This window comes from Amphiura filiformis, chromosome 9 (assembly GCF_039555335.1).
Source record: "Amphiura filiformis chromosome 9, Afil_fr2py, whole genome shotgun sequence".
In the NCBI taxonomy this organism is placed as follows: Eukaryota; Metazoa; Echinodermata; class Ophiuroidea; order Amphilepidida; family Amphiuridae; genus Amphiura; species Amphiura filiformis.
In genome coordinates, this window is record NC_092636.1 from 39,279,234 (window position 1) to 39,302,749 (window position 23,516).

Here is a 23,516-nt window from a genome sequence, read left to right on the forward strand (position 1 = left end):
TTTATCCATACATGCTTAAATAAATTCAGTTACCATTTTAATAAAGTTTTCGCTGTAGAAGTGATTTAATAATAGGATTAACTACCATAGGTTCAAACAATTTTTGATTATATCGCGCTGCACTACAAGCAAGTTGCACTCATCACCTGTGCATGTCTGCAATCATAGATTGAATACAACACCCCCGGGGGGGGTTCTTCGAAAACTTTTGTACGGGGATGTGCCACGCAGACTTTCAGATGCTGACTTTCTCTATACCTACTTTTTGCTGGTTTTGCTACCCATCAATATACCAATTTTCAACAAAAAGCAATTGGGCGCATTGGTCTCCACTTATTTAAAGCCCACCCATTGATATCGCTGAAAAGGTACCGGTAGGCCTACCCCAAAACCGTGGCACATCCCCGTATACCTTCAACCAGGGAGAACCCCCTCCGGGACAACACCGCTCTTTCCAATGGGACCGGTACTAATATCTTACAGGTGCAAGTGATCAGCATGATATATGATATTCTATAGAATTACGATCCAGGGTCTTTATCATCTATGGACCGATCTATGGCTCAAATAATCAATGTATAGAATTACGCGGTTCGTAATTAAGATGGCCCCACACAAAGGTGTGTAGGCCTAAATAACAAAGCTTTGCAAATACAAATAATATACAAATAAGCTCATTAATATTCATAAATATGTAAATAACATGACACAATACTATATACAACACATCAGGCCAGCATATCCAATCACCAAACCAAGTTTGATATAATATTGGATGGCTGAACATGATACCATAACATATCGCATGAGTCATAAAAATATCGGACGAGCCAACGGCGAGTTCGATATTTGTATGACGAATCCGATATGTTATGGTATCATGCGAAATAAGCCATCCAATATTATCATTATTAGGTTTTCTTAACTCCTAATAACCCTGAAAACATAATAATGAAGTTGATCGGTTACTGCGTTTAACCTGCAGAGTGGATTAATGAAATGTAGATAAAATACGCAAATAAGCTCATTTATGTTCATAAATAGGCCTATGCAAATAACATGTCACAAAACTATACAGCACATTAGACTACCATATTCTATCACCATACCAAGTTTGAAGTTTGAAGTTTTCTTGCGTTGGAGCTGTACAGTGGATTAGTGAATTTGCTTCCGCTCGGACAGCCAAACAAACAAACAAGCAGGCAAACATCTGGATGATAACATAAGTCCCATCAAGGGGGTGACACTAAATTCACGGTTGTTCTATTAGCAACGCAAAATCTATGAAAAATTCAGCTGGTTTACTAGCTAGAAAGTGAGGCCAGTTATCGATCCGTTATAGCTCGTTATGAATAATTCATGTTCGACCCTTGGATCATGTTAATTGAGTTTGGCAAATAACAACGTTGTTAGTTTTGCGAACTTTGCCTGTTCAATGAGAGTATAGCGCGCCCCCAATACATCTGGGCGCAAAACAGGCGAAAAAACGATCCAGTTTAATGAAATGGCGGACGGGTATTCCCCATCAGGCACCAGTGATATGTTTTTCAAAGAAAGTCTACTAATTTGATATGAAATGACATTTTGCAATAGCAAAGTCAAAATTAGGACTTGCTGTCAATAATATGAAGGAAACATGTGACAGAGGCAAGGTGGGAAATACAAGTAGTATTTAAGTTATGAATAACCTTTGATACCCGACCTGACCTTCCATCATGGCGCCTTATTCGTTTTTATGTATTTCTATTATGCTCTCAAGTAAAATAAAATACCAATCTGCTCTGAGCAGACAATGTTACTTGGCTCCCAGCATGAATTATTGATTTTATACGGAAGTAAAGAAATGCACAGTGTATGTGCATGATGTGCAAGCATACTCCAAATATTTACGGTAAATCTGAATAGTGGTCACATGTTAACATATCATGTGTTCGGGAAATCACGTGGCAACATTTTAAGATTTCAGGCTTGTTTACTAGTTAATTGCCATTTGTACTCTTTATTATTTATCTTTGTTAATTAACATATATTTTAAATGCTGATAAATCGTGGTTGGCTACCCACGATATCTGTTAAATTCAATATTTTATGAATATAATTCTACCACGCAGAGGGGGTCACGCAGCAGAATTTCACATCACCTGACTTAGCTACATTTCGAAGCTCTGCTCTTCAAATTCATGTAAATTTCAAAGTTTATACATTTAATATATTTAATATGATACTAATTTTTTTGTTATAACCAACTGGTACACGAAATATAGGCCCTACTAGCTTATTACCTATACAGAAAGGTAATTATCAGCCTTCACTCAGCAAATTTACATGCCCGGCATATGCAGCCATTCTCCGTCTGGATAACATGACTGTCGCCCTCAATACGTCTGGGCGCAAATTTAAATAACAATACGCTATTTACATATCAATGCGGCCTCATGCTAATTAAAGCTGCCCCATCCAGGAGTTCATCTATGGTCCCATGCACACATGTGTTGGGGCCACTTGTTTTAACATATTGCTATGGTAGTTAATCCGATTATTACATCACTCCTACAGCAAATTTGGTGTTGTTTTTGTCAGGTCCCTGCATTTCGTAACGGGTTGTTCAGCCTGTGTGATTTTCAATGAAACGGCAACGTACTAGCTCGAGCTCAGCGATCTACGTTTATGTCATTGACTAGGCCTACAGACCACAGTCAAAGTCATGATGACGAAACTGTTTTATTTTATTACGGACGTTGTTGAAATTTTTCATCTGTTGTATTTTTTTTGTTTTTGTAATTTTTATATTAGGCCCTATATAGGCAAATATATATGTATATATGAAAACAGTTGCAAGAAATTTTGAATCCAAAACGGACGTTGCAGGCAATTCACTTAGTTTATTGAGCTTTCGGACTAATACATGTCCTTCATCACTCAGGTATACCAAAGCCGATACAAAATCCTGAGAAAACGGAGGCGAAATTGTGGTGGCGCGAAAAATTGTGGTGGCGTGTATATATGAAAATATATAGTAGGGGCATATAACAAACAAACAAACAAACAAACATTCCTCAAAACATCCCACAGCCAAACAAACACAAAATCAATCAATCAATAAATCAAACAAGTAATGAAACTATATAACTTAATCACACACAATCAAATAATTTTTCATACAAATGCAAGTCAATAATAGTTTTACTTGTCTCAGTTATTCTTGTATAGTCACTAATTAACTGATTAAGGTTACTGTGAGTTCAAATTTTCTTAATTTTGCTTGCATTCGGGCGTTTGCATATATATCAAGATTAAAATTTCCAACAACAATGACATCATCATATAAAGATGTAGTGTTTTGGAATCAAATTGCCATAGATTGTTGCAGGTTCATGAAATTTTGTGGGATTCACGAACACCGTAGTGAGACAAAAATGTCAAGGTCATTTTGGGGTCAAATCACCATAGATTGTTGCAGGTTCGTTCACTTCTGCCCCGGACTTCTGCTACCAAAAGTAATCGTGAAAGCAGCTAAGCGGTCACGAAAGCAGACAAGACTTGTGGTTCGTGAACCACCTTGTGAAAGGTTGGGGTCAAATGTCATGTCAAATATGTATGAAATGAAAGGATAAGAAGTGGAACGTTGTTTTAATACATTTCATTTGATACCATTTTGATTATGTTCCATTTTATAGGCCTACATTTCACCCGACTTATTTGATATACATTTTTGATATACCGGTATCTTAGCATTTGATATTAATAAATATGTATGAAATGAAAGGATAAGAATAGGAACGCTGCTTCATTTGATACATTTATAGGCCCCTATGTTCCATTTGATACACGATACACCCAACTTTAATATTTGATACATTTTTGATACATTATCTTAGCATTTGATACACTAACTATGAAATGTAGGCCTATATGAAATGAAAGGATAAGAATTTCAACGCTAATTTGACAGTTTCAATACGATGATGATAAAAGGATTCGAATTGGAACGCTGATTTGATAGGCATATACAGTGACATTTTTGATACACTTTTGATACCGGTAGGGGAAAGTGGGGTAATCCCGGGCACCTTTCGTTAAGGCTACACAGGTTCAAGATTAAATAAAGTTCATCAGTGAAAATCATATCAATGCAAAGTAGGAGTAATGTTCTAACTAGCAACCAGTTTTTAGTAACTCAATATCTCTAGTTAATAAGTTATAATTAAAAAACAAAATGGAAAAAATGATGGGGTAATGCCGGACACGGGGTAATCCCGGACACATGATTGTTGCTAAGAGGGAAAGTGGAGTAGGATGATAATCCCCTGAATGTATTAGGTAGCCTACTTCTGTTACCTCAAGCATACAACTATGGAGGCTGTTGTTGTTGTCTATATTTTCGAAATAACAAGTGTCCGGCATTACCCCATCTGTATAGAGACGCATGTGTGTCCGGGATTACCCCTCACGGTCCCGATTTATTTTTTCAGTGCTTGTTCTACTTATCCATTTTTAAGATACCAAAATTCATACATCCAGCTAACAATCAAGTATCAAACATAATTTGCATCCATACTTTATCTGTGTCCCTTGTCGCATTAACTGTCACCCAGCTAATAAATCACTTTTCAGATAAAAAGTCAAAAATTACAATTTCTGTTTTTTCGTAATTTTCACAAAGAAAGGCGAGACCCAAAGCGCTGGTAGTAGTACACGTGAGATACACTTTGAGGTAGCTAATACCCTAAGGTAGTATAATAGTGCCACCCTTCTCCGTTTAGCTGCAATCGACGTGTCCGGGATTCCCCACAGTCCGGCATTACCCCACTTTCCAGTATGTATCAAATATGTATGAAATGAAAGGATATTTTTGTAGGCCTATTGGAACGCTGTTTTGATAGGCCTACTTTTCATTTGATACAGTTCAAGTTTGATGGGCCTATATGTTCCATTTGATATAGGCCTACCCAACTTATTTGTATCTTAGGCCTATAGCATTTGATGCACTTTTGATGTATATGAAATGAAAGGATAAGAATTGCAATGCTAATTTGATACAGTTTTAATACAATTTTGATACATAAAAGCCCAGCAAACACAAAAACGTTTTAAGAACGTTTTAAATAAGTTATATTTTGGCTTTTGGTTTAGGTAAAAACGTTTTAATAACATTATAATGTCGGGTTATATAGAGGTCTTGATAACGTTTTAAAACGTTTTGTATGAAAACACACTACACTACATGTACAACAATATTTTTAAATGTTTTCAAAAAATATTATTGTAAACTTTATTTTTACAAACATTTTTGCCAAATATTGTGTCAATACTTAAATAACATTATGTTAAAATGTTTGAATCCAGCAAACACAGAAATGTTCTTAAAATGTTTTTTCAAAACCTTTTAATAACATTTAAATGTCGGGTTATAAAAGGTCATAAAAACGTTTTTAAAACGTTATTGAAAATATTTTGGGGAATTTTTTCGCAAAATATTTTTTCAACCCCAAGATAACATTCTGTTTAGAATGTTTTGTATAAAGTTTTCAAGAATGTTTTTGGAATGTTATTAAAACGTTTTTATACCCTTTATATAACCCGACATTTAAACGTTTTCTGTAAAACATTTTTGTTTGCTGAGCAGTAGATTATTAAAAAATGTTTTTTAAGGTTATGAAAACATTTTATACTCTTAATATACCCTTTATATAACCCGACATTTAAACGTATTCTGACAACCTTTTATAACCTTTTGCGAATGATGTCGAAAACGTTTTGTGTTTGCTGGGAGTGTATCAAATGATGGTTCCAATTCAAGGGGCAGAGTGCCCCCCCGACAAAAAATGAAAGAAAAAGTGCCCCTGACTAAAAATGAAAAAGAAAATCATGAGGGCAAAGGAAAAGAAAAGGAGCCCCTTTTCTACCAATGAATTCAGCCCGATCACGAGCCAAAATAGTGTAAAATACCGTAAAATGGGGTAACTTTGGGCATTTTTCAGAGTTTTTAAACCAAACAAAACTCATTACATTTCTATTATCTCTTTTTTATGACATTAGGGTTCCCTTCTACACCTTGAAGTTGAAAGAGATTTTAAAATAATTTTGTAAGGGTGCCCTGGGGGTTAAAAATAGCCTGACCAAAGTTACCTCGCATTTGGGGCAACTTTGGTCAGAGTATTACATTCCATGAAGAAAAAAAAAAATCAAAAAAATTGATCTTCGCTGTATATGGGCAAGGTGTTATTTTTTTTGACATTTGACCACTTGCAAAATTAATCAAGCACACATCCTTGCTCACAAATGGGTCATTCCATATGAAATCAAGGAGTCGCCCCACCTGACCCCCCTCAGATTTGCTTTATATTTTAGTCATATGTTGTACCTGTAAAAATATTAAAACCTGCAAATTTGAGGTCTGTAGCTCTTACGGATTTTCTGTGGCAGCCATTTAAAGTTGGAGTAGGGGGTCTAAATTTGGACCCAAAAGTTGCCCTTTAAATAAATTTCATCTTTGGGAGTCTGTGCCTTCTTTATAAAAAGAAAGAGAAGTCTGAAACTTTGTATACACACTAACTGCATGCCCAATTTGTCAAAAAAAAACAACAAAAAAACATTCTGTAATTGCGCGTTGTGTCACAGGGTCATTAAATATGCAAGAAAAATGTAATATTTTGTAAACTGGCAAGTTTAGCCCCCTAAATTCACATTTTGGTCAGATTAATTATTTTTTGTTATCACTGATGCTATATATAGGATAAATACAATGCATATCCAAAAATTGAGGTCACAACTCATTTACATTTCGAACAGCGCCCTCACGAAGATGAAATTTATTGCAAATTCAACATTTTCGGGGGGCCCAAAGTCGATGTGGTCCACCTTCAAAATTTATAAAACATTACTTTTATATAACTACTAGTCTTAAATTACAACTTTGCTAAGTCCCAGTAATTGTATAGGTTGACTTCATATAAAATGACAAGCCCAAAGTTGACCATTTTCTTATGATTGCATGTAGTGCAAATGTGCCGAATTCGGAAGGCTTGAAAGTCAAATTGGCCACAATATTAAAAATAAATGATTAGATGAGTAGTTATTGGCCCTATTTACTTTTATTTCCATTTCATTTTCAATATATACAGATTTTCTATGGTAGCCATTTACAGTTGGAGTAGGGTGATCTAAATTTGGACCCAAAAGTTGCCCTTTGAATAAATTTCATCTTTGGGAGCCTGTACCTTCCTAATAAAAAAAAGAGAGAGAGAGGTCTGAAACTTTGTATACACACTAATTGCATGTCCAATTTGTCAACAAGTAAAAAAAATAAATGTCTGTAATTGCTCGTTGTGTCACAGGGTCATTAAATATGCAAAAAAAATGTAATGTTTTGTATACTGGCAAGTTTAGCCCCCCTAAATTCACATTTTTTGTCAGATTAATTGTTTTTTGTTGTCACTGATGCGATATATAGGCCAAATACAATGCATATCCAAGACATTGAGGTGACCATTTATTTACATTTCCAACAGGGCCCTCGCGAAGATGAAAATTAATGCAAATTCACCATTTTCAGGGGGGCCCAAAGTCGATGTCGATAAAACATCACTTTTATATGACTACTAGTCTTAAATTGCAACTTTGCTCAATCCCAGTAATTTTATAGATTGACTTCATATAAAACGACAAGCCCAAAGTTGACCATTTTCTTATGATTGCATGTACTGCAAATGTGCCGAATTCGGAAGGTTTAAAAGTCAAAATGGCCACAATATTGAAAATAAATGACTAGATGCATAGTTATTGGCCCTATTTACTTTTATTTCCATTTTATTTTCAATATTGGGGCCAATTTGACTTTCAAGCCTTCCGAATTCGGCACATTTGCACTACATGCAATCATAAGAAAATGGTCAACTTTGGGCTTGTCATTTTATATGAAGTCAACCTATACAATTACTGGGACTTAGCAAAGTTGTAATTTAAGACTAGTAGTTATATAAAAGTGATGTTTTATAAATTTTGAAGGTGGACCACATCGACTTTGGGCCCCTGAAAATGTTGGTGTAAATTTCATCTTCGTGAGGGCGCTGTTCGAAATGTAAATGAGTTGTGACCTCAATTTTTTGGATATGCATTGTATTTATCCTATATATAGCATCAGTGACAACAAAAGATTATTAATCTGACAAAAAATGTGAATTTAGGGGGACTTAACTTGCCAGTTTACAAAACATTACATTTTTTCTTGCATATTTAATGACCCCGTGACACAACACGCAATTACAGAATTTTTTTATTTTTTATTTTTTGACAAATTGGGCATGCAGTTAGTGTGTACACAAAGTTTCAGACCTCTCTCTCTTTTTATAAAGAAGGCACAGCCTCCCAAAGATGAAATTTGTTTAAAGGGCAACTTTTGGGTCCAAATTTAGACCCCTACTCCAACTTTAAATGGCTGCCACAGAAAATCCGTAAGAGATACAGACGTCAAATTTGCAGGATTTTAAGATTTTTAGAGGTACAACATATGACTAAAATATAAAGCAAATCTGAGGGGGGTCAGGTGGGGCGACTCCTTGATTTCATATGGAGTGACCCAAATATCGATTTTTATTTTCTCTGAAAAAAATGTAAAAAAATGCTCATTTTTGGTCGAAAATCCTGATTTGTTCGTAAATTTCGAGGAAATTAGACATGAGCGACTATTATTTCTTCCAAATATATTTCTTAACAAATTGATACCAAATATGACTAAAAACAATATTGTTGTACGAAAATATGAAAATCTGCACCATTTAAAAAAATATATTTGACCGACCAAAGTTACCCCGCTGACCGAAGTTACCCCATTTTACGGTACACAATTTTGCGCGCTATGCGCGGACATTGTAGGGCCTAAAGATAAAGCCATTTCCATCCTAATAAAGGGCGAATAGTGTAAAATACCACATTTTTGCGCGCAACGTGCGCACATCGTCCCAATAAAGCTCTTTTTTGAAGCTCGAAGACATGTAGTCTTTAGGCTATTTATTCTAGGGTAGCTGCAGGTAATATGGGACAGCAGGTAATATGGGACACCTGTTTTCATTTTAACAAAAAGTAGCTTAGAGAAGGTACACACTTTAAGTTGATTTGTTAAGTGTTTAGAGACATCAATTGTGCTTCTAGAAATGCAGTTCGGAGTCTGTGTATCAAACTCTTGGAAATCTATGCCAAAAAGAGTGAAATTGCCCAAAAATTTACGTCGTTTTTTGGCCTGATATAAAATCAATGACGCCACATTTTATGATTGTGTATCCAAATACTCTGGTACTGAGGGTGCATTTGTCACTTTTTATGATCTTTAGGTGATGGGTTAAGCTTATCAGCAGGTAAAATTCCACTGACAAGTGGCACTTTCCTTTTATAAATGATTATTTTCTCTGATTTTCAACTGAATGGGTGCAGGTAATATGGGACACATAGGAAATTGTGTGCATTGTCAATGCGAAAAGCAAAACAGTAGTTAATGATGGCTTTTTTGTACGCTAGGTCAAAGGTCACGATGACGTCACTTCCGGGTCAAAGGTCAACCAAGGTCATGGGTCAAAGGTCACGATGACGTCACTGCCGGGTCAAAGGTCAGCCGAGGTCAAAGGTCATGGGTCAAAGGTCACGATGACGTCACTTCCGTGTCAAAGGTCATCAGGGGGTCAAAGGTCATATTCATGAGATGGGCGTGGCTAATTTGAATATTCATGAGGTGGGCGTGGCTAATTAGCATATATGAATTATCACGAGATGGGCGTGGCTAATTAGCATATATGAATAAAATTTTGAAAAATGTTGAAAAAAAAAATGAAAACAATTTCAAAATAAAATTTCAGAAAAAAAATTTGAAAAAAAATTTGAAAAAAAAATTTAAAAAAATTTCAAAAAAAAAAACATTTTCAAAAAAAAAATTAAAAAAAAAAAAAATTAAAAAAAAAAAATTTGAAAAAAAATTTGAAAAAAATTATTAAAAAAAATTTGAAAAAAATAGAAAAAAATAGAGTGACCCTTGACCCGGAAGTGACCTTTGACCCGAAATAACCGGTTTTTGTTCTAGAAACACCGAAATTTAAAAATAAGGGAAAAAGTTTGCCTAAAATAACGCGTCGTATCGGCCTATTACGGAAGGTATCGGCGTCAAATTCGATATATACGGTAAGGGTTGAATTACGAGCTATCCGCGGGGGTCGAGGGGTCGAAAGGTCGATGCGCTTAAAAAATTAATTTTGTCTAGGGAAATATCGTATTTTTCGTTCTTTAGTACGTATCGAGGTAAAACTTAAAGCCCTGACCATGCTACACGGAAGCGACCCTCGACCGGGAAGTGATGCTTGACCCGGAGCGACCCTTTGACGAACTTTGTACCCGTATAAAAATGTCTTAACTAGGTTATGATCAGTGTAAAACTGGTTCTCCTATCACCTCCCACCACCACCCCACATACAGCAAAATACACCAATGCGCCAAAATGCGTCGATTGCGTAATAAAATGCGTCAAAGCGTAACGAAATGCATCAATCGCGTAATGAAATGCGCCGATTGCGTAATGAAATGCGTCAAAGCGTAACGAAATGCGCCAAAGCGTAACAAATTGCTTTAAAATGCATCATTGCGGCGTGAAATGCGTAGAAGCGTAACGAATTATTCAAAATTTAACTCTGACATAATTTCCGGTACAAAATGGCGCACTTCCGATACAAAACGGCGGAACTTCAATTTCAAAATGGCGGCACTTGACCCCCTTAACTTTCGACCTCGTGAATCATAGTCTTTTATTCCAAAATGCATCAAAACGTAACAAATTGCGTAACGAAATGTATCAAAATGCAACATATTGCGTCAAATTGCATCGATCGCGCGACAAAATGTGTAACGCGAAAGTGAGGTTTAAAATTGGGTTAATAAAGACTAAAAGAGTCGATTGTATTTTGTTTCTCTACTTTTTATTATCTTTAAAAATATTCGCGGGTTAATCTTCATCGTCTTCGCCCATGACAGATTCCGAGACATTATCATCTTCATCGTAATGGAACAGCCCATCAAATTTAGAGCGATGTTTCGCCATCGTTCTCTTCACGGCTTTATCCACCTCAACGCCATTCTCCATTTTCTCCTCGAGATCGTCCGCGATCTCCGTGTAAACTCCGTCGTTTTTGAGAAGCGCGTGGCTTCGTAGAAACGTGCTGTACCGTTCGAAAAAGTCGCGTTTTACGGCCCATACGGTTTTCAGATGAGCCTTTTCCCTCGCCATCTCCGGATCCATGCCGTCGCCGACGTACTTTTCGTATTTTTCCCTCCTCATATCTTCCGTGGCTTCTTTAGCTCCCGCGTACCATTCCCGATAAGCCTCGTTGTCTTCCAGTTCGTCGCCGGATTCTCTGTCCGAGACAACCTCCGAGTCGTTATCGGCAGAATCCTCCTCCTCGTCTTCATCATCATCCTCCTCTTCTTCAAGGTGTACGTGTCGCTTGTGTCTCTCGAGATCGTACTTGCGCGAGAACGTCCTACCGCACACGGAGCAAGGATAAGATTTAAAGGTATTCATTTCTCTTCGGAAGTTTCGAAATGATCGAAAGGTTTAAAATGATTTATATACTAAACTTTTGCGTTACGCTAATCATTACGCAATTTACGCAAATAGTTGCGCAATTAACGCATTTTAAAGCAATTTGTTACGCTTTGACGCATTTCAATACGCAATTGACGCAATTTGTTACGCTTTGCCGCATTTTGTTACGCTTTTACGCATTTTGCTGCGTACGCGACGCATTTTAAGACGCAATGACGCATTTCGTTACGCTTTGATGCATTTCGTTACGCAATCGACGCATTTCGTTACGCTTTGACGCATTTCATTACGCGATCGACGCATTGGTGTATTTTGTCGTATGTGATGGTGGTGGGAGGAGGGGATAGGAGAACCGGTTTTATCCGGTTCTAACTGGTTTCATCCAGTTCTATGTCACACCGATCATAACCTAGTTAAGTCATTTTTATACGGGTACGTAGACACATCAAAGTTCGTCAAAGGGTCGCTCAAGGGTCACGTGTCGCTTGTGTCTCGAGGATCGTCCGTGTAGCATGATCAGGGCTTTAAGTTTTACCTCGATACGTGCTAAAGAAAGAAAAATACGATATTTCCCTAGACAAAATTAATTTTTTAAGCGCATCGACCTTTCGACCCCTCGACCCCCGCGGATAGCTCGTAATTCAACCCTTACCGTATATATCGAATTTGACGCCGATACCTTCCGTAATACGGCCGATACGACGCGCTATTTTAGGCAAACTTTTTCCCTTATTTTTAAATTTCGGTGTTTCTAGAACAAAAACGGGTTATTTCTGGTCAAAGGTCACTTCCGGGTCAAGGGTCACTCTATTTTTTCTATTTTTTTCAAATTTTTTGTTATAATTTTTTTCAAATTTTTTTTTTTTTTTTTTTTTTTTTTTATTTATTTTTTTTTTTATTTTTTGCAAAAATTTTTTAATTTTTTTTTCAAATTTTTTTTCAAATTTTTTTTTTCTGAAATTTTATTTTGAAATTGTTTTCATTTTTTTTCAACATTTTTCAAAATTTTATTCATATATGCTAATTAGCCACGCCCATCTCGTGATAATTCATATATGCTAATTAGCCACGCCCACCTCATGAATATTCAAATTAGCCACGCCCATCTCATGAATATGACCTTTGACCCCTGATGACCTTTTGACACGGAAGTGACGTCATCGTGACCTTTGACCCATGACCTTTGACCTCGGCTGACCTTTTGACCCGGCAGTGACGTCATCGTGACCTTTGACCCATGACCTTGGTTGACCTTTGACCCGGAAGTGACGTCATCGTGACCTTTGACCTAGCGTACAAAAAAGCCATCATTAACTACTCAAAACTATTTAGAAACTTGAATTTTCTTGTTGAAATTTGCATTTAACATTCAAAATCATGTAACAAAAATGTTTTTAGAACAAAAGAGTGATTTTCTGAACATTTTGATTTTCACCATAGAGATAACACAGTGTCCCATATTACCTGCACATTCAGGTAATATGGGACACTTGACGATGACGTCATTTTGACGTCATAGCGTCCAAACAAACATAAAAACAAGATAACATTGTCTTAATCTTAAAGGACAGGTTGTTCATCATAACAATCTCTTTGGGCATATCTTCTATAGTTTTTATGCCCGGGTTTTATGCACATAAGCTAAACGTCCTTAATGGTCCCATATTACCTGCAGGTAGGCCTACCCTATGATGCAACTGTAATTTCTTTCTGTGCTCCCAGAAATTTTATCCCCCCGACCAATTTGAAAAAAGTTGGTTACGCCCCTGTGCGAAGTTCTAAGAAAAGTCATTTAGGCTAAATGGCAACAACTCGAATATCTCAACATTGACAAAGACAAACATTTGTCTTCTTGAACTCCCGGGGGGGCCACTGGTCATTGACAAGGGGGTATCATGCGTGGCCATGGAGATTCAAAAAGCACCCTAAACAAGTATATGCAAGGACTGAAAATACACCCCTAAACAAGTATAACAAGCGTAATTTCCTACCCTAAACAAGTAATGGTCTTTTTTTTACCCCTAAACAAGTAGAACAGTGATTTTCAACACCCTAAGCAAGTATTTCCTTTAATACTAGGGGAGAGCGGGGAGTGTTCGCCCTAGGGGCAGGTTCGCCCACCCCTTGTTTCTCAGCACTACGGCTATCGAGGAATTTGGTGATGGCAAAACTAGGTGACATAGGTCATGATAAACTTCTCATATTAGCTACACGACATATAGGGACGTGTTCATCGAACTGCAGCCAAACCAAAAAAATTACAACAAAACGTAATTTTTTCTTGCATTAATAATGTTGTTTTATCATTGATACATAAATACAGATGGTTTTAATGGAAATCTGTATTTGGAACATATGGGATTTGTTAAAGATTTAACGTAGTTATAAACTCCTTATTCGATTTGTTTTTTGCATACCCTGAAGAAAATACAAAAATGTGCACAAGGGGCACGTTCGCCCTTTTGAGGATGGGGCGTGTTCGCCCTATATCTTCCCCGGGTGGACTTGCCCCAAACTGGAGGGCGGACCTGCCCCATCAGCCTATTATGCAAAATATTGATAATTATACCATTAAACAAGGTAAAACTACTGAAAAGCATATTTTTTAAGTTATGTGGCATCAGTATTGCACATACCACCGTTTATGTCCTAATCCATAATCCCCCCGAAGTTGTAAACATTATACGTTTAAGTTCACTTTGGACCCCTACATTTTGCCTTGACCCGACCCCTGCAACAAATTTAGTGATTCCCCAGAAGAGAATGAATGCCCTGTATACTCTTGCTAAATGTTTGCATTGAATATGTTATTGTTACGCAATGTTTAAACCTTTTTGTGATTAGGGTGAACTTACCTCACCATATGGGCGAACCTGCCCCAATATGGGGCAAGTTCGCCACTTTGCAAAACTTTTTTGTTTGCTCTATCCTGTTGCTATTGTAAGGCCTATAGTTCTGAGATTGTGGTCATATATAGCTAAGACATAGGGCTTTCACATGGGCTAATCAGGTCATCCCTAACCTTAAAATTGACATCGCTAGGCTGGTCAGAAAAAAATAGGGCGAACACTCCCCGCTCTCCCCTACTTTAAGCCCCATTTTCATTGTTTTCTTTAATAGTAACTCAGTAGGCCTATGCACCGGCGTGTCCAGGATCTTTTTCCTGGGGGGGCTTTCAGAGTTATGCGGGAGGTTTAAGGGCTAAGATCACCAAAAAACGGGTGATTTTACATGATTTTTAACAAATTGCGGGGGGCTTCAGGCTTCAGCACCCAAAGCCCCCCGGACAAGCCACTGCTATGGCTCGGAGATTGAAAAACCGTGATGCTTCCAGGGAAGAACCAGGAGCTATTTTAAAATTCCATAATAAACGGTACCCCGGTACATTATTTAGGCTGGGGACCAGAGAGCCCGGGCAGAGAGCCTGGGAGGGGGAAATGAAAACAAAAATTACAAAACTAAGAAAAAAACAAAGAAGAAAAGAAAATAGAGCAAAAGAAGTCAAATGTTTTGACACCATTTTTGTAGGCCCTATTAAAGTTTCTACGATTTATTCTCCATCTACGGTAGACTATTCTCCATCCTCTCTAAATATATGGGCCTACAAATCATGTTTCAAAGTGAGACAAAAATCGTAAAATAATGACATTCAGATTTTTTATTTTTTAAAGTCAGGCCTACCTTGCGAATGAATTAAGTATTTTGATGAAAATGTCAGTAAAATGAGTAAATATAGTGACTGATGCATAGTGCTCAATTAGTTCAGCCAAGATTTGCACGATTCAAGTATGAGTCTGACTGCAGAATTTTGATACCAATCCAAAAACGTATTTTGTGTAAATTCTGCACCACATTCATCTTACCTTTATCCATTTGATGTTTTCATAATTTATTAAAAACTTTAAATTGTGTTTTTTGAATAAAATCAAGATCACTTATTGGGTCAAAAATCTAATGTTTTTGGTGATAATAAATGCATGTTTTTAAATGGGCACAGACATTATGGATATAAGGTCACAGGTCAGATCGATCCTCTTCCATAGATTTGTGGTTAAATAATTGCATACAATATTAAAATTAGCTTGAAAAATCTGTATTTTTATCCATAATACAAGTTAGAATATTCAAATAATAGTAACCATTTTAAAATGAAATGAGAAACTCTTCTTAGGAATTTATAAAGGAGAATTGAAACTGTTCCATTAAAATCAGAGTGTCCACGTGCATATAGGGCCTACATGTACTGCATGTGTACATCACCATTGAATGTTGTAGGGTTGTACATGTAGCATTCAATGGGTTAATGAAAAATATTATCAGGCATGCTGAGCAAAGTCGGCAATCTTTTAGGATTTAAAGAGACAAAACAGAGAACTACACAGTCGAGTTTGAGGATAAATATGAAGGCCGTGAAACTTATGAAGGACTGGCGTCTCGACGGACCCTAAATACGTAAATCTGTTATGTAAAAGATACCCTTTTTCTCTGATTTCTGTGTTTTTGACACCCTATTCACGATACGTACGTACAGTTCCTGGTCGTGAAAAAAGACCCTTTTTACGTGAATTTTTGGCCACGCATGATACCCCCTTGTCAATGACATAGGGCCTGCACTTTGGCTCGTTTTTTGCAGGTTTACATGGTCCAATAATCACAAGATGACTGACAGGTGGTAACAAAGGAAGCAGTCACTGCAATTTGATTATGTCCCATATGATTGGCCATTCAAGACACCCCTGTGAATATACTATAGCGGCCTTTTCAAAATATAATACCTGTTTGCTTGACTGCATTGACAATACCCGGGAACAATACACACAGTGTATGCATTGGACAAACTTTTTACAATAAGCATGATAAGTGATGATGTGACCTCCAGATTTATACATCGTTCGTCTCTCACACTGACAACATTTGATTGAATGGACTGCGCCGTGATTACGGTGAAGGACACCGGTTCAAATCCTTTGTTTGGAGCCAATCGATAAAAGCATGCAGGGCCTCTATAGGCCTACCCTATACCCGTGTACAGTTTATCCCTTACATACCGTCGTTTTATCTTTTCAGTTTCTGTTTCCGTATCCGTAATAGTTTTTGTAAGTCATTGTTATTCTGAAGTGGTAGTCTCCCAGGTATGACCAATCTTTTATTCTAGCCTTTTGTTAGTTACTGAAAATTTGAAGCTCGTGAATTTCAGTTTTCGTTTTGGTAAGTTATATTGATTTTTTACATAAAACCTTGAGATGTGCGGTTGGGTGCCAATCTAGACAAAAGAAGAGTCTAAATTTTACGGTCCTAAATTCGTGGTAAATTGTACGGCTTCAATTGACTTGTGTTTGGTGTATATGCACTTACACCTAGACGTAAGTGGCTCGTAAAAAAAGTCTTGCATTGAAATATATACTAACCATGTTGCCAAGTTATAAGCAAAAGTCTTTCATATTGGCGATCTAAAATAGTCAAATATCTCCCAATGAGGCGCGTACAAGTGGTGATTTGGTAATCATGTTTTATATTGAAATGCAATACAAAAGAATTTGCATTGGAGCAAAGATAATGTATTCTATTCATGGCAAGCTAATCTGATAATTGGTTGGGCCTATATGCAAGACTCGGGTTTATTTTAAATGTTTATTTTTGCAGAGCTTATTTTCAGTCATGGATCATACTGATAAATTTGGCGAGGGGGAGGGAGGGAGGGAGGGAGATACTTAAGTTGAGACTGAACAAGCGAGAGTGGGAGGGGGTGAGGAAGAAAGAGAGGAGAGGGAGAGACGGAAAGACTAGAAAGAGAAGAACTCGAGAGGAGAGAGTAGGGACCGAGTGGGGAGACTGATCATGGGGGGGGGGGCAGGAGGAAGCAAAATAGGGAGATAGACATTGATACGAGGGAAGGGCGACACTGTGGCCCTGCACAAGTGCATTGGGGTGCGATATGCTCATAAGCGGGCCTTTTGTGATTTTAGAGCTTATTTTCAACGTTTTTACAGGAAAAAAGTGGACTTTGTCATTCGGATTGGCATGCATCAAAGACGAGAGGGCGCTAGGCCATTAAAACAGCGGTGATGTATCTCCCGCTTTTATTGACATAAGCAACTGCCTCTTTTGAAATAAGCTGATTGGTACTTCAAAGTTAACAATGAAGTCATGTTACAGTAAACTTACTAAATCCCTTGCGTTTTCGTATCTGAACAATAGACTTACGGAAACTGAAAAGATAAAACGAGCCATAACCTATGTCTTGAATACGCTGGCAACGTTATGTAATAATCGGATTAATACTATATAGCAGCAGGTAAAAAGAAGTTTTGAATAATCCGCGCTACAAAGTCCCATTCAGTGATCCCAGCTAAAGTGGAAAAAAAAAAATCAAATTGTTACGTGTATAAATTTTTTAATGAAAAACAAATGGCAAAAAAACAAAACAGGAAAACGACAGTATTGACGAAGTTGAAGCCCCATTCAAATACATGTAGCTAATTTATATACTGTCAGTACCGGTATATAAATTACAGACTCACGTAAATGCATTATTTTTTTTGTCTTAGCCACACGGCTTTCGGCTGAACCACTACACAAGCAAGCTATGTTAGCACGTCTATGACAATGACGAAACGTACAAAATCAGCCATGGCCTTTTATGACCTTTTTAAGGTAATGAAATGCTTTATAAATTGGTAAGAGCACATTTTGCAGAATGCATTTAGTATTTTAGTTACATGATTCCAAATTTGCTACACACGCATAGGAGCTGTACTTTTAGAATCCGCGCCTAATCAATAATAATTGTCTTTCAATCCATTGTCAAAGTACTGTGCTCCCTGTAGCATTATAGTGACCAGGTCGCGATATTTTTTTCCTAGTCAACATTTGCATCACATACATTTACATGATATAGGCCTATATGAGGCTGGATTGAGCTGTGTTCAGTTTTATACGGCGGATTTATTGCCATAATTATTACCTCTTACTTAACAAAAGAAAAACAAATTTATTCCAATTAAAATTCTACCAGGGTTCGAACCCACAACCTTTTATTTAACAGTCGAGATCGAATACCACTACGCTGTGAGTGCTTCTGCCAGAAATGCGTTTGTTCATCATACTTATTGATTACGGAATAAATCGCAAACACACGATATATATATTACTTGTCTATTAGGGTAGGTGCAGGTAATATGGGACAGCAGGTAATATGGGACACCTGTTTTCATTTTAACAAAAAGTAGCTTAGAGAAGGTAATCACTTTAAGTTGATTTGTTAAGTGTTTAGAGACATCAATTGTGCTTCTAGAAATGCAGTTTTGGAGTCTGTGTATCAAACTCTTGGAAATCAATACCAAAAAGAGTGAAATTGCCCAAAAAAATATGTCGTTTTTTTGGCCTGATATAAAATCAATGACGTCACATTTTATGATTGTGTATCCAAAACCTCTGGTACTGTCCTAAGGGGGCATTTGTCATTTTTTATGATCTTTAGGTGATGGGTTAAGCTTATCAGCAGGTAAAATTCCACTGACAAGTGGCACTTTCCTTTTATAAATGATTATTTTCTCTGATTTTCAACTGAATGGGTGCAGGTAATATGGGACACATAGGACAGGTTGTTCATCATAACAATCTCAATGCGAAAAGCAAAACTATTTAGAAAATTGAATTTTCTTGTAGAAATTTGCATTTAACATTCAAAATCATGTAACAAAAATGTTTTTAGAACAAAAGAGTGATTTTCTGAACTTTTGATTTTCACCATAGAGATAACACAGTGTCCCATATTACCTGCACATGCAGGTAATATGGGACACTTTGACGATGACGTCATTTTGACGTCATAGCGTCCAAACAAACATAAAAACAAGGTAACATTGCCTGTTTTATTAATCTTAAAGGACAGGTTGTTCATCATAACAATCTCTTGTGGGCATATCTTCTTTAGTTTTTATGCAAATAAGCTAAACGTCCTTAATGGTCCCATATTACCTGCAGGTACCCTAGTAATAAATACGTATATAATCTCCAATCAATAATGAACCTTGCCTCCGACTAGCGGTTCCTATGCAAATGTTGACAAGTAAATTAATATAGGCGACCAGGTCCTAGAGTGTGATGGTTTTGTAGCAGATGACAGTGCTCATTCAAGCCTGTCAAGGTCAGTTAGTAGCCACTTGCTGAATGGATGGCCATTATCAGCTATCAAAGAGATGCCTTGTGCAGCTGCCAATCACAGTAGAGGTTTGATAACATTTTGTTAAAACCCAAATGTGATATAAGGACAAAGCTGTGCATGTTGGTACTTAATTGTTTGGATTCTTATGTTGAAATTCCCTTGTATTAGTATTTTTATGTGTAGTGTATATTGTTCATAAATTATATAGCTTTTAAATTTTGGGCATTTTTGCTCTGTTGCACTGTACCATTATGGAATTTGAGCAAATCAATTACCGACACAAGCAGGTATACAGTGTATTATTTTATTTTTATTTCGTATCTCAGGAGCACAGCTCACTTGGTAAGGCTTCAGAATTTGGTACACGAGCGCTTCTGAACTTTAAATCGGAAGGTGGTGAGTTCGAGCCTCATCACGGTCACATTAATTTTATAAATCAAATATTGTTCGAACTTTTCATATTTGTTTTTCTTTAATTGTTTCTTTTTCTTTTTCTTTTTTTTCTTCTTGTTTTATTTAAATTTTTCTTTATTTTTCTTTGATTCATATTGCCAGGGTAAGGAGTGGAGGAACTAACGGCCCATTCAGTGATTTTTTCATCTGGTCGATCGTAAAAATCATCAAAATTCAGATTTTGTACAATGATATAGTCAGTAATAATCTTTTGATCATTATATGACTATCATCATCATCCGAAGAGCAGTTTCAGACAATTGCTTGGGATTGTTGGGGCAGAGGTTATCTTTTGAATTCTTTCATGACCGCTGAAGCAGAGTCAAACCTGTCAAGGACACTCGGCGTGAATTGAACTGATTTAATTTATATACTGACAGTATATATAAATTAGCTACATGTAGGCCTATTCGAATGGGGCTTCAACTTCGTCGATACTGCCGTTTTCTTGGTTTTTTTTGCCATTTTTTTCATTAAAAAAAATTTATAAAAGTAACAATTTGATTTTTTTTTTACTTTCGCTGGGATCACTGAATGGGGCTTTGCAACGCGATATATTCAAAACTTGTATTCACCTACTGTTATAGCATTAATCCGATTATTACACAACTTCGCCAGCGTATTCAAGACATCCAATGCAAATAATCACCTAGATTATGACGTTCATACCGTAAATATGGCGGAGTACTCAAATTCATTCAACAAAAGCATGATTACAAGCTATTGCAATCTACCGCGACAGCTCGTCTCACACTCATAACAAATGCACTATAGGATCAAATAGGTTGACGACAACGTTTGATTGAATGCACTGCATTGCGCCATGATTACGGTTGAAGGACACCGGTTCAAATCCTTTGTATGGAGCTAATCAATAATTTCACGCACATCCTCTATTATTGCCCAATTATTGCCCGGGATGATTGCACACTGTAAGCTATTGTTATAATGTTTGATGAAATCGTGTTTAACTATTTGCTTAAGAAAGGCACAATACAGATAAAGCAGACAGATTTACTACATGTGGTACATGTATATACATATAGGGAATGTGTTCGAGTATTACCTAATTATAATAGGGGCGTATCCAAAAATGAATTCACACCCCTTTCAAATGTCGAGCCAAAGTGCAGGCCCTATGCCAGTGGCCCCCCCCGGGCTTGAACTCACTCTTTTTTCCGGGCTTTTTTCCTAGCTTGTCATTTTCAACTATAGGCTAAGGTTTAGAATTATAGAAATGCCCTTGTGCGGTCTACTAGTCTCAGATGAAACGCAACTAGGCCTACCCACCCACAACTTTTTTTTTTTTTTTTTTTTTTTTTTATTCCCTGTGCTTGGAACTGATGGAGGGAGAAAAGACATACATAATGAGCCATCAGTTCCCAACGATCATGAACAATAATTACATAATCAAAATATTCTTTTTGAGCAACAGGTACAAAGAGAGACAGACGAGACAAAGACTATGGACGAAGACAACGAACACTCACACTGATACAAAACATACAAAAAGACAAACAAGAAAAAAAAGGATTCATATTCTACTCACACACTTAAAAAAATCTAGCCATGATATATACATAATATACATAATATAAAAGTTAGGCCTACTTGAAAAAAAAAAAAAAAAACACAATCAAATTTTATCGATGTCGAAAGAAAACTTTTTAAAGTGCTTGCCAAGATTGCCATTTTTCTCAGCAATTTTGTACTCAATGTTGAATTTTAGCTTAACAAAATTGCGGAAATTCTGAAGAGAAGGAGCCACCTGTTGAAATTTGCATCTATGAATATAAAATTTAAGAAAGAGAAATAAAAAGTTAATGCCAGTACTATGAAGAGAGACGTCCTTAGTATCACCGTTTGCTAAACCGTCACAGCGACCTCATTGCAGGAAATGTGTGCATTGAAAACCTAGCCGAAGCTGCCCTAACATCAAGCTTGTGATTCGTCAATAATCAAAAGCAGTCGTTTCAGATAGAAACATATTTTGATTCCAGATACAATTTATGTTTTCTTAATTTTTGAATAAAAGCTATTTTAACACTTCTTGGTATTCATCAAAAATGTTTTAACTATTTTATATTTATATAATAGGTTAAAATTATAGTTTACTTTGACAGAAATGTTTGCGCAATTAGCCAATCACAGATCGTTTCTTATATGCTTCAGTTGTGCATTACCAGGCAAGTGTTGGCGCCATCGTAATTCGAAAGAGCCCTGAAACGCCGATTTTACGGGGAAAAAGGTGCCTATTTTACAGCAGATCGAGATTTTGTTACAACTCTTTTATGCAAGAAGAAGGATTGCACATTGTTGCTGATAAATTCAAGCTACATTTTGGCCTACATAGGCCTATGCCAAACAGGAGGTAGGCCTACGGAAGTTGCAAGTGTTGAGTCATGTTAGGATTTAGGATGAAGATCCATGATCTGAGATTTATGCAAAACAAAACATAACATTGTCGTTGGATTTGGATCGTCATTGCATGTTCATGAGTTTTAAGCTTAAACTTTTAAAGAAAGTATTTCTTAAGTCTAACATCCTCTTTTTAAGGTATGTCACAGTAGATTCAACCCGACGGCCGACTACGTACGGCTCGCGTTTTAGTTTTAAATGCTTTTCCTACTCATATCATGCTCATCATCAGCCTCATCTGATCAGGATTCAGGGCTGTCAACTCTCACGCATTGGCCGTGAGTCACTTTCTCACGGTCTCACGCCAAGGTAAAATAAATCTCACGACTAGGTAGTAAATCTCACGCAAAAAGCTGGAAAATGAGTAAAATTTCACGCATCGTCATGAATAATTTGTTGTTCCTACCCTACCCCCCCTGCTTTTCACATTCTCGGACGCCGTGGCTCAAATAATTGTGATTCAAAATGAACATTGGAGTCAGCAAATCCCGGTATGCCTCTGTCTCCCTCCAAGCAATTCCAAAAAGTTGACAGCCCTGTCATCATGCACTATTATAAATTATTTGTCAATTCGTGTGTACATGATGTACATCCATGCATATGCATCGTGGCCGTGGAACACTTTGCGTGGCTGTGCGTTATGTGCTTCTAGTAAGGCTTAGACTAGTAACACCGGCGTGTCCAGGATCCTTTTCCTGCGGCAGGTGGGGGCTTTGCAGGGGGCTTAAATGGATAAAATCCAGTCCTTCGTTTTTAAGGAGCGCAATTGCGCTGACGCTCTTTGCCTTGGCGCTTGTTCGGGCATATTCTCTAACACTGTTACGTTCACTGCCGGCTTATCTTCTTAATAAAACTATGAAATCACACCATCAGGCGAAGTTTTACCATAATTCTTAG

At 37.0% G+C, this 23,516-nt stretch overlaps 1 protein-coding gene across 1 annotated transcript in view; it reads left to right on the forward strand.

Annotated features, from left to right (window-relative positions):
* The first annotated feature begins 22,365 nt into the window (after window positions 1-22,365).
* Window positions 22,366-23,516, forward strand: part of LOC140160971 (sister chromatid cohesion protein PDS5 homolog A-B-like) — a 50,614-nt gene continuing 49,463 nt past the window's right edge. The window contains 1 exon segment of the mRNA XM_072184328.1: window positions 22,366-22,572. The gene's annotated coding sequence lies outside the window, so the exon portion shown is untranslated.